The sequence below is a fragment of the Arachis hypogaea genome, chromosome 10 (genome assembly GCF_003086295.3).
Source record: "Arachis hypogaea cultivar Tifrunner chromosome 10, arahy.Tifrunner.gnm2.J5K5, whole genome shotgun sequence".
NCBI classification, from domain to species: domain Eukaryota; kingdom Viridiplantae; phylum Streptophyta; class Magnoliopsida; order Fabales; family Fabaceae; genus Arachis; species Arachis hypogaea.
This window is the reverse complement of record NC_092045.1, coordinates 70,342,987-70,355,848: the sequence shown is the minus strand read 5'-3', so window position 1 is coordinate 70,355,848 and position 12,862 is coordinate 70,342,987. Positions and strand designations below refer to the sequence as shown.

The following is a 12,862-nucleotide window of genomic DNA, read 5'->3' as shown; positions in this document are numbered from 1 at the left end:
AAAGCTGGGCGTTCAAAACGCCCAGTGAAGAAGGACAGACTGGCGTTTAAACGCCAGCCAGGGTACCTGGTTGGGCGTTTAACGCCCAAAAGGGTAGCATTTTGGGCGTTAAACGCCAGAATGGATACCATTCTGGGCGTTTAACGCCAGGATGGCTAGGGGAGGAAGATTTTGTTTTCAAATCAGATTTTTTCTAAGTTTTCAAAATCTTTTCAAAATCAAATCTTTTTCAAATCAATTTTCAATCAAATCTTTTTCAAAATCAATTTCTTTCCTTTTTCAAAAATACTTATTAACAATTAATGATTTGATTGAACATTTTTTGCCTTTTCTGTTGAGGAAGGTTTTATGTTTGATTCATATCTTTTCTTGTTAGGCAAGTCATTAATTTTTAAAATCATATCTTTTCAAATTGTTTTCAAATCATATCTTTTAAAATTGTTTTCAAATCATATCTTCTCAATCACATCCTTTTAAAACCAATCATATCTTCTTAACCACATCTTTTTCAAAATAGTTTTCAATTAAATGTTTCTGATTTCTAATTTCAAAATCTTTTTCAAAAATCATTTGATTTCTTTTCCCTTTTCATTTTCGAAAATTAAGTAATGTTTTTCAAAAATATTTTTTTAAATTTTCCACTTAATTTTCGAAAATCACTTCCCTCCTTCTCACATCCTTCAATTTATGGACTAACACTATCCCTTAAGGCAAAATTCGAACTCTATCTTCTTTGTTAAGTTCGAATTTTCCACTTCTGTCTTCTACTCTTCTTTTCCTCTGACACCTAAAGGAATCTCTATACTGTGACATAGAGGATTCCATATTTTCTTGTTTCCTTCTCTATCTTATGAGCAGGAGCAAGGACAAAGGCATTCTTGTTGAGGCTGATCCTGAACCTGAAAGGACCTTGAAGAGAAAGCTAAGAGAAGCCAAAGCACAACTCTCTTTAGAGCACCTGACCGAATTCTTCAAGGAAGAAGAACACATGGCAGCCGAAAACAACAACAATACCAACAATGCAAGGAAGGTGCTGGGTGACTTTACTGCACCTACTCCCGACTTCTATGGGAGAAGCATCTCTATCCCTGCCATTGGAGCAAACAACTTTGAGCTTAAGCCTCAATTAGTTTCTCTAATGCAACAGAATTGCAAGTTCCATGGACTTCCAATGGAAGATCCTCATCAGTTTTTAGCTGAGTTCTTGCAAATCTGTGACACAGTCAAGACTAATGGGGTTGACCCTGAGGTCTACAGACTGATGCTATTCCCTTTTGCTGTAAGAGACAGAGCTAGGACATGGTTGGACTCTCAACCTAAAGAAAGCCTGGACTCTTGGGAAAAGCTAGTCAATGCCTTCTTGGCAAAGTTCTTTCCACCTCAAAAAATTGAGTAAGCTTAGAGTGGAAGTCCAAACCTTCAGACAGAAGGAAGGAGAATCCCTCTATGAAGCTTGGGAAAGATACAAACAATTGATCAGAAAGTGTCCCACTGATATGCTTTCTGAATGGAGCATCATAGGTATTTTCTATGATGGTCTCTCTGAACTGTCCAAGATGTCTTTGGATAGCTCTTCTGGAGGATCTCTTCATTTGAAGGAGACGCCTACTGAAGCTCAAGAACTGATTGAAATGGTTGCAAATAACCAATTCATGTACACTTCTGAAAGAAATCCTGTGAACAATGGGACTAGTCAGAAGAAAGGAGTTCTTGAGATTGACACTCTGAATGCCATTTTGGCTCAGAATAAAATATTGACTCAACAAATCAATATGATTTCTCAAAGTCTGTCTGGAATGCAAAATGCACCAAGCAGTACTAAGGAAGCTTCATCTGAAGAAGAAGCTTATGATCCTGAGAACCCTTCAATAGAAGAGGTGAATTACATGGGAGAACCCTATGGAAACACCTACAATCCTTCATGGAGGAATCATCCAAATCTTTCATGGAAGGATCAACAGAGACCCCAACAAGGTTTCAATAACAATAATGGTGGAAGAAACAGGTTTAGTAATAGCAAGCCTTTTCCATCATCTTCTCAGCAACAGACAGAGAGTTCTAAGCAGAGTACCTCTGACTTAGCAACCATGGTCTCTGATCTAATCAAAACCATTCAAAGTTTCATGACTGAAACTAGGTCCTCCATTAGGAATTTGGAAGGACAAGTGGGTCAGCTGAGCAAGAAAATTACTGAACTTCCTCCAAGCACTCTCCCAAGCAATACTGAAGAAAATCCAAAAGGAGAATGCAAGGCCCTCAATATGGCCGAATTCTGGGAGGAAGAAGAGGCAGTGAACGCCACTGAGGAAGACCTCAATGGACGTCCACTGACCTCCACTGAGTTCCCCAATAAGGAACCTTGGGAATCTGAGGCTCAAGATGAGACCATAGAGATTCCATTGGACTTACTTCTGCCATTCATGAGCTCTGATGAGTATTCTTCTTCTGAAGAGGATGAATATGTCACTGAAGAGCAAGTTGCTAAATACCTTGGAGCAATCATGAAGCTAAATGACAAGTTATTTGGAAATGAGACTTGGGAGGATGAACCCCCTTTGCTCACCAAAGAACTGAATGACTTGTCTAAACAGAAACTGCCTCAAAAGAGGCAGGATCCTGGGAAGTTTTCCATACCTTGTACCATAGGCACCATGACCTTCAAAAAGGCCTTGTGTGACTTAGGGTCAAGTGTAAACCTCATGCCCCTCTCTGTAATGGAGAAGCTAGGGATCTTTGAGGTACAAGCTGCAAGAATCTCACTAGAGATGGCAGACAACTCAAGAAAACAAGCTTATGGACTTGTAGAGGATGTTTTGGTGAAGATTGAAGACCATTACATCCCTACTGATTTCATAGTCCTAAAGACTGGGAAGTGCATGGATGAATCCATCATCCTTGGCAGACCCTTCCTAGCCACAGCAAAGGCTGTGATTGATGTTGATAGAGGAGAGTTGATCATTCAAGTGAATGAAGAATCCTTGGTGTTTAAGGACCAAGGATATCCCTCTGTCATCATGGAGAGGAAGCATGAAGAGCTTCTCTCAAAACAGAGCCAAACTGAGCCCCCACAGTCAAACTCTAAGTTTGGTGTTGGGAGGCCACAACCAAACTCTAAGTTTGGTGTTGAACCCCCACATTCAAACTCTAAGTTTGGTGTTGGGAGGGTCCAACACGGTTCTGAGCACTTCTGAGGCTCCATGAGAGTCCTCTGTCAAGCTAATGACATTAAAGAAGCGCTTGTTGGGAGGCAACCCAATGTTTTATAATTAATTATTTTCTTTTGTTATTTTATCTTTTTTGTAGGTTGATGATCATAAGAAGTCACAAAAACAATGAAAAAAGCAAAAACAGAATGAAAAACAGGAAGAAAAATAGCACACCCTAGAGGAAGATGCTGCTGGCGTTTAAACGCCAGTCAGCCTAGCAGTTGGGCGTTTAACGCCCAGTCTGGCACCCATCTGGGCGTTTAACGCCAGAAAGGGGCACCAGACTGGCGTTAAACGCCAGTAAAGGGCAAGAACCTGGCGTTAAACGCCAGGAATGGGCACCAGCCCGGCGTTTAACGCCAGAAATGGCTCAAAACGTGGATTTTGATGCCATTTGGTGCAAGGATGCCTTTTCCTTGACACTACAGGATCTGTGGACCCCACAGGACCCTACCATCACTCTCTCTCTTCTTCCCCCATTCACCAATCACCTCAACACCTCTTCCCCAAAAACCCCTCACCTATCAAATCCTACCCTTCTCTTCACCACTCATATCCATCCTTCATAAATCCCCACCAACCTCACCCTTCAAATTCAAACCACTTTCCCTCCCAAACCCACCCATAATGGCCGAACCTTTACCCCCCTCTCTCCTATATATACCCTTCTTCAACCCTTCATTTTCACACTACCTAAACACCACTTTTCCCCCTCTTTGGCCGAACACACCACCATCTCCCTCTTCCTCATTTCTTCTTCTTCTACTCTCTTCTTTCTTCTTTTGCTCGAGGACGAGCAAACATTTTAAGTTTGGTGTGGTAAAAGCGTTGCTTTTTCGTTTTTCCATAACCATTATGGCATCCAAGGCCGGAGAAACCTCTAGAAAGAGGAAAGGGAAGGCAAAGGCTTCCACCTCCGAGTCATGGAAGATGGATAGATTCCTCTCAAGGATGCATCAAGTCCACTTCTATGAAGTTGTGGCCTTGAAGAAGGTGATCCCCGAGGTCCCTTTTTCACTCAAAAAGGGTGAATATCCGGAGATCCGACATGAGATCCGAAGAAGAGGTTGGGAAGTTCTTACCAACCCGATTCAACAAGTCGGAATCTTGATGGTTCAAGAGTTCTATGCCAATGCATGGATCACCAAGAACCATGACCAAAGTGTGAACCCGAATCCAAAGAATTATCTCACTATGGTTCGGGGGAAATACTTGGATTTTAGTCCGGAGAGTGTGAGGGTAGCGTTCAACTTGCCTATGATGCAAGGAGATGAACATCCTTACACTAGAAGGGTCAACTTTGATCAAAGGTTGGACCAAGTCCTCACAGTCATATGTGAAGAGGGCGCACAATGGAAGCAAGATTCAAGGGGAAAGCCGGTCCAATTGAGAAGGCATGACCTCAAGCCCGTGGCTAGAGGATGGTTAGAGTTCATACAACGCTCAATCATTCCCACTAGCAACCGGTCCGAAGTTACCATAGATCGGGCTATCATGATCCATAGCATCATGATTGGAGAAGAAATAGAGGTTCATGAGGTTATAGCCCAAGAACTCTATAAGGTGGCGGACAAGACCTCCACCTTGGCAAGGTTAGCCTTTCCTCATCTCATTTGTCACCTCTGTTATTCAGTTGGAGTTGACATAGAGGGAGACATCCCCATTGATGAGGACAAGCCCATCACCAAGAAAAGGATGGAGTACACAAGAGATCCTACTCATCATGAGATCCCTGAGATTCCTCAAGGGATGAATTTTCCTCCACAAAACTATTGGGAGCAACTAAACACCTCCCTAGGAGAGTTAAGTTCCAACATGGGACAACTAAGGGTGGAGCATCAAGAACACTCCATCATCCTTCATGAGATTAGAGAAGATCAAAGAATTATGAGGGAGGAGCAACAAAGACAAGGAAGAGACATTGAGGAGCTCAAGCACTCCATAGGATCTTTAAGAGCAAGAAAGAGCCGCCATCACTAAGGTGGACCCGTTCCTTGATTTCCTTGTTCTTTATTCTTCTGTTTTTCGAAAATTTATGCTTATGTTTATCTATGTCTTATGATCATTAGTGTCTTAGTGTCTATGCCTTAAAGCTATGAATATGAATCCATCACCTTTCTTAAATGAAAACTGTTTTTATTACAAAAGAACAAGAAGTACAGGATTTCAAATTCATCTTTAAAACTAGCTTAATTAGATTGATGTGGTGACAATACTTTTTGTTTTCTGAATGTATGCTTAAACAGTGCATATGTCTTTTGAATTTGTGGTTCATGAATGTTAAAATTGTTGGCTCTTGAAAGAATGATGAAAAAGGAGACATGTTACTGAGGATCTGAAAAATCATAAAAATGATTCTTGAAGCAAGAAAAAGCAGTGAATACAAAAAAAAAAAAAGAGAGAGAGAGAGAGAAAAAAACGAAAAAAAAAGGAGAGAAAGAAAAAGAAAAAGAAAAAGAAAAAAAATAAAGTTGTGATCCAAGGCAAAAAGAGTGTGCTTAAGAACCCTGGACACCTCTAATTGGGGACTTTAGCAAAGCTGAGTCACAATCTGAAAAGGTTCACCCAATTATGTGTCTGTGGCATGTATGTATCCGGTGGTAATACTGGAAAACAGAGTGCTTTGGGCCACGGCCAAGACTCAATAAGTAGCTGTGTTCAAGAATCATCATACTTAACTAAGAGAATCAATAACACTATCTGGATTCTGAGTTCCTAAAGAAGCCAATCATTCTGAATTTCAAAGGATAAAGTGAGATGCCAAAACTGTTCGGAGGCAAAAAGCTACTAGTCCCGCTCATCTAATTTGGAGCTAAGTTTCATTGATAATTTGGAGTCTATAGTATATTCTCTTCTTTTTATCTTATTTGATTTTCAGTTGCTTGGGGACAAGCAACAATTTAAGTTTGGTGTTGTGATGAGCGGATAATTTGTATACTTTTTGGCATTGTTTTTAGTATGTTTTTGATATGATATAGTTAGTTTTTGGTATATTTTTATTAGTTTTTAGTTAAAATTCACTTTTCTGGACTTTACTATGAGTTTGTGTGTTTTTCTGTGATTTCAGGTATTTTCTGGCTGAAATTGAGGGACCTGAGCAAAAATCTGATTCTGAGACCAAAAAGGACTGCAGATGCTGTTGGATTCTGACCTCCCTGCACTCGAAGTGGATTTTCTGGAGCTACAGACGCCCAATTGGCGCGCTCTCAACGGCGTTGAAAAGTAGACATCCTGGGCTTTCCAGCAATATATGATAGTCCATACTTTGCCCAAGATTTGATGGCCCAAACCGGCGTTCAAAGTCACCTCAGGAAATTCCAGCGTTAAACGCTGGAACTGGCACCCAAATGGGAGTTAAACGCCCAAACTGGCACTAAAGCTGGCGTTTAACTCCAAGAGGAGTCTCTGCACGAAATTTGCTTCATTGCTCAGCCCAAGCACACACCAAGTGGGCCCGGAAGTGGATTTTTATGTCATTTACTCATTTCTGTACACCTTAGGTTACTAGTTTTCTATAAATAGGACCTTTGACTATTGTATTAGAAATCTTTGGATCTTTAAGTCTTTGGATCTTTATATCTTTTGATCACTTTAGATCTTAGATCATTGGGGGGCTGGCCATTCGGCCATGCCTAGACCTTATGCTTATGTATTTTCAACGGTGGAGTTTCTACACACCATAGATTAAGGTGTGGAGCTCTGCTGTACCTCGAGTATTAATGCAATTACTATTGTTCTTCCATTCAATTCCGCTTGTTCTTGTTCTAAGATATCACTTGTTCTTCAACTTGATGAATGTGATGATCCGTGACACTCATCATCATTCTCACCCATGAACAAAGTGACTGACAACCACTCTTGTTCTACAAGCATAAGAGGCTCTAGTGAATATCTCTTGGATTCTTTAACCGGAATCTTCGTGGTATAGGCAGGACCTGATGGCGGCATTCAAGAGAATCCGGAAGGTCTAAACCTTGTCTGTGGTATTCTGAGTAGGATTCAATGACTGAATGACTGTGACGTGCTTCAAACCTGTAACTTACTGGGCGTTAGTGACAGACGCAAAAGAATCACTGGATTCTATTCCAGTAGGGGAGGGAACCACACCAGTGATTGGCAGCACTGTGACAGAGTGTGTGCATTAGCTTTCACTGCGAGGATGGGAGGTAGCTGCTGACAACAGTGAAACCCTACACGAGCTTGCCATGGAAAGGAGTAAGAAGAATTGGATGAAGACTGTAGGAAAGCAGAGAGACGGAAGGGAAGGCATCTTCATGCGCTTATCTGAAGTTCCTACCAATGAATTACATAAGTATCACTATCTTTATCTTTTATGTTATTTTCGTTCATCACCATATACATTTGAGTTTGCCTGACTAAGATTTACAAGATGACCATAGCTTGCTTCAATACTAACAATCTCCGTGGGATCGACCCTTACTCGCGTAAGGTTTATTACTTGGACGACCCAGTGCACTTGCTGGTTAGTTGTGCGAAGTTGTGTAATGCCATGGTATTGAGCTACCAAGTTTTTGGGGTTCATGACCGGGGATTATGAGAGTTGTGAAAAAGTATAGTTCACAATTTCGCGCACCAGTGTCACAGATCATCACATTCATCATGTTGAAGTGCAGCGAATATCTTAGAATAAGAATAAGCTGAATTGAATAGAAGAATAATAGTAATTGCATTAATATTTGAGGAACAGCAGAGCTCCACACCTTAATCTATGGTGTGTAGAAACTCCACCGTTGAAAATACAAAAGTGATAATGGTTCAGGCATGGCTGAATGGACAGCCTCCACAAAAGCCTAAGATAGCATAACTGATCAAAGATCTGGTCAAAGACAGACGCCTAGTACAATAGTAAAAAGTTCTATTTATACTAAACTAGCTACTAGGGTTACAGAGATAAGTAATTGATGTAGAAATCCACTTCTGGGGCCCACTTGGTGTGTGCTTGAGCTGAGCTTGAGCTTTACATGTGCAGAGGCTTTTCTTGGAGTTAAACGCCAAGTTGTAAGGTGTTTTTGGCGTTTAACTCTGGTTTGTGACGTGTTTCTGGCGTTTTACTCCAGAATGCAGCATGGAACTGGCATTGAACGCCAATTTTCATCGTCTAAACCCGAATAAAGCATGAACTATTATATATTTCTAGAAATCCCTGGATGTCTACTTTCCAACGCAATTAAGAGCGTGCCATTTGGAGTTTTGTAGCTCCAGAAAATCCATTTCGAGTGCAGGGAGGTCAGAATCCAACAACATCTGTAGTCCTTTTTCAGCCTCCTATCAGATTTTTGCTCAGGTCCCTCAATTTCAGCTAGAATATACCTGAAGTCATAGAAAAACACACAAACTCATAGTAAAGTCCAGAAATGTGAATTTTGCATAAAAACTAATAAAAACATCCCTAAAAGTAGCTAGATCTTACTAAAAAAAGCGTATAAATTATCTACTTATCACAACACCAAACTTAAATTGTTGCTTGTCCCCAAGCAACTGAAAATCAAATAGGATAAAGAGAAGAGAATATACTATAAATCTCAAAATATCAATGAATATTAGTTCTAAATAGATGAGCGGTACTTGTTGCTTTTTGCTTCTGAACAGTTTTGGCATCTCACTTTATCCTTAGAAGTTTAGAATGATTGGCATCCATAGGAACTCAGAGTTCAGATAGTGTTATTGATTCTCCTAGTTAAGTATGTTGATTCTTGAACACAGCTACTTTTATGAGTCTTGTCTGTGGCCCGAAGCACTTTGTTTTCCAGTATTACCATCGGATACATAAATGCCACAGACACATGACTGGGTGAACCTTTTCATATTGTGACTCAGCTTTGCTAAAGTCCCCAGTTAGAGGTGTCTAGAGCTCTTAATCACACTCCTTTTGCTTTGGATCACGACTTTAACCACTCAGTCTCAAGCTTTTCACTTGGACCATCATGACACAAGCACATGGTTAGGGACAACTTGATTTACCCGCTTAGGCCTGGATTTTATTTCCTTGGGCCCTTCTATCCATTGATGCTCAAAGCCTTGGATCCTTTTTACCCTTGCCTTTTGGTTTTAAGGGCTATTGGCTTTTTCTGCTTGCTTTTTCTTTTTCTTTCTTTAAATTTTTTTTCGCAAGCTTTGTTCTTCACTGCTTTTTCTTGCTTCAAGAATCAATTTTATGATTTTTCAGATCATCAATAACATTTCTCTTTTTCATCATTCTTTCAAGAGACAGCAATTTTAACATTCATAAATAACGAGATCAAAAATATGCACTGTTGAAGCATTCATTCAGAAAACAAAAGGTATTGTCACCACATCAATATAATTAAACCAATTTCAAGGATGAATTCAAAACTCATGTACTTCTTGTTCTTTTGTATTAAAAACATTTTTCATTTAAGAAAGGTGAAGAATTCATGGAATTATTCATAGCCTTAAGACATAGTTACTAAATACTAATGATCATGTAGTAAAGACTCAAAACATAGACAAACATATAGCATAAAACTGAAAACAGAGAGATAAGAACAAGGAAGTTAAGGAATGAGTCCACCTTAGTGAGGGTGGCGCCTTCTTCTTGAAGGACCAATGGTGTCTTTGAGCTTCTCTATGTCTCTTCCTTGCCTTTGTTGCTCCTCCCTCATAGCTCATTGATCTTCTCTAATCTCATTGAGAATGATGGAGTGCTCTTGGTGTTCCACACTTAATTGGTTCATGTTATGACTCAATCCTTCTAGAGAAGTGTTGAGTTGTTCTCAATAGTTGTTTGGAGGAAAATGCATCCCTTGAGGCATCTCAGGGATTTCTTGATGATGAGCTTCCTCATGCGTCTCTTGAGATCCATGAATCGGCTCTCTTGTTTGTTCCATCTTTTTCTTAGTGATGGGGTTATCCTCTTCAATGAGGATGTCTCCTTCTATGACAACTCCAGCTAAGTTGCATAGATGGCAAATGAGATGAGGAAAAGCTAGCCTTGCCAAGTTGGAGGGCTTTTCGGCTACTTTGTAGAGTTCTAGAGGGATGACTTCATGAACTTCTACCTCCTCTCTAATGATGATGCTATGGATCATGATGGTCCGATCCACAGTTACTTTAGATCGGTTACTAGTAGGGATGATGGAGCGTTGGATGAACTCCAACCATCCTCTAGCCACAGGCTTAAGGTCCTGTCTTCTCAATTGAATCGGCTTGCCTTTTGAGTCTCTTTTCCATTGAGCTCCTTCCACACATATGTCCATGAGGACTTGGTCCAACCTTTGATCAAAGTTGACCCTTCTAGTGTAGGGGCATGCATCTTCTTACATCATAGGCAATTTGAATGCCAACCTTACGTTCTCCGGACTGAAATCTAAGCATTTCTCCCGAACCATTGTAAGCCAATTCCTTGGGTTTGGGTTCATGCTTTGATCATGGTTCCTAGTGATCCATGCGTTTGCATAGAACTCTTGAACCGTTAAGATTCTAACTTGTTGAATAGGATTGGAGAGAACTTCCCATCCTCTTCTTCTAATCTCTTGTCGGATCTCCGGATATTCGCCCTTTTTGAGCTTAAAAGGGACTTCAGGGATCACCTTTTTCTTGGCCACAACTTCATAGAAGTGGTCTTGATGGGCTTTTGAGATGGATCTCTCCATCTCTCATGACTCAGAGGTGGAAGCAATTGCCTTCTCTTTCCTCTTTCTTGAGGTTTCTATGGCCTTAGGTGCCATCAATGGTTATGGAAAAACAAAAAAAGCTATGCTTTTACCACACCAAACTTAGAATGTTGCTTGCCCTCGAGCAAAAGAAGAAAGAATAGAAGAAGAAGAAGAAGATATGGAGGAGAGGGAGAGAGGTGTGGGTTTTGGTCAAGGGGGAGAAGAGAGGGTAGTGTTATGTGAAAATGAAGAAGGATGGAGGGGTTTATATAGTGGAGGGATAGAGGTTTGGTTTTGGTTATTTAGGGTGGGTTTGGGTGGGAAAGAGATTTTGAATTTGAAGGTAGGTGGGGTTTATGGGGAAGAGTGGATGGATGTGATTGGTGAAGGGGTAATGGGGAAGAGAGATTGAGGTGATTGGTGAATGGTATAGTGTTATTGGATTGTGTGAAAAAGAGAGAAGTGGGGTAGGTGGGGATCCTGTGGGGTCCACAGATCCTGAGGTGATCTTGTGGGGTCCACAGAACTCGAGGTGTCAAGGATTTCTCATCCCTGCACCTTTTAGGTGTGTAAAACGCCCTCTGTATGCAATCCTGGCATTTAACGCCAGACTGTAGCTTATTTCTGGCGTTAAACACCCAGATGTAGCCTGTTTCTGGCGTTTAACGCCAGCCTGATGCTTATTTCTGGCATTAAATGCCAGCTTGGTGCTTGTTTCTGGCGTTAAACGCCAGACAGGTGCTTGTTTCTGGCATTTAAACGCCAGACAACTCTTCCTCCATGGTGTGCTTTTTTTTTCTGCTAATTTTTATTCTGTTTTTAATTTTTACAATTGTTTTGTGACTCCACATGATCATAAACCTAATAAAACATAAAAGAACAATAGAAATATAGATAAATAAAAATTGGGTAACCTCCCAATAAGCGCTTCTTTAATGTCAATAGCTTGATAGTGAGCTCTCATGGAGCTTCACAGCTGTTCAGAGCATTGTTGGGACCTCCCAACACCAAACTTAGAGTTTAGTTGTGGCCTCCCAACACCAAACTTAGAGTTTGATTGTGGGGGCTTTGTTTGACTCTATATTGAGAGAAGCTTTTCATGCTTCCTCTCCATGGTTGCAGAGGAATATCCTTGAGCTTTAAACACAAGGTAGTCCCCATTCAATTGAAGGACTAGCTCTCCTCTGTCAACATCAATCACAGCTCCTGGTGTGGCTAGGAAGGGTCTTCCAAGGATGATGCATTCATCCTCATCCTTCCCAGTGTCTAAGATTATGAAATCAACAGGGATGTAAAGGCCTTTAACCTTCACTAACACGTCCTCTACCAACCAATAAGCTTGTTTTATTGACTTGTCTGCCATTTCTAATGAGATTCTTGCAGCTTGTACCTCAAAAATCCCCAGTTTCTCCATTACAGAGAGTGGCATAAGATTTATACCTGACCCCAGGTCACACAGAGCCTTCTCAAAGGTCACAGTGCCTATGGTACTGTGTATTAAGAATTTACCAGGACCTTGTTTCTTTTGAGGTAAAGTTTGCTGAACCCATGTATTTAGTTTACTAATGAGAAAGGGAGGTTCACCTTCCCAAGTCTCATTACCAAACAACTTGGCATTCAGCTTCATGATGGCTCCTAGATATTGAGCAACTTGCTCTTCAGTTACATCTTCATCCTCTTCAGAGGAAGAATAGTTCTCAGAGCTCATGAATGGCAGAAGGAAGTTTAATGGAATCTCTATGGTCTCTATATGAGCCTCAGATTGCTTTAGGTCCTCAATAGGGAACTCCTTTCTGTTTGGAGGACGTCCCATGAGGTCTTCCTCATTGGGATTCACGTCCTCCCCTTCCTCTTTGGATTCGGCCATTTTGATTATATCAATGGCCTTGCACTCTCTTTTTGGATTCTCTTATGTATTTCTTGGGAGAGTACTAGGAGGAGTTTCAGTGATTTTCTTACTTAGCTGACCCACTTGTGCCTCCAAGTTTCTAATGGAGGACCTTGTTTCATTCATGAAAC

The 12,862-nt window shown here is 40.8% G+C and overlaps 1 non-coding gene across 1 annotated transcript; it reads right to left on the bottom strand.

The window, feature by feature from the left end:
* Positions 1-1,394: 1,394 nt before the first annotated feature.
* Positions 1,395-1,502, bottom strand: LOC112718990 (small nucleolar RNA R71). Its single transcript, XR_003161315.1, has one exon. It is a non-coding gene; the product is annotated as a small nucleolar RNA R71 (small nucleolar RNA).
* Between the last annotated feature and the right edge of the window lie 11,360 nt (positions 1,503-12,862).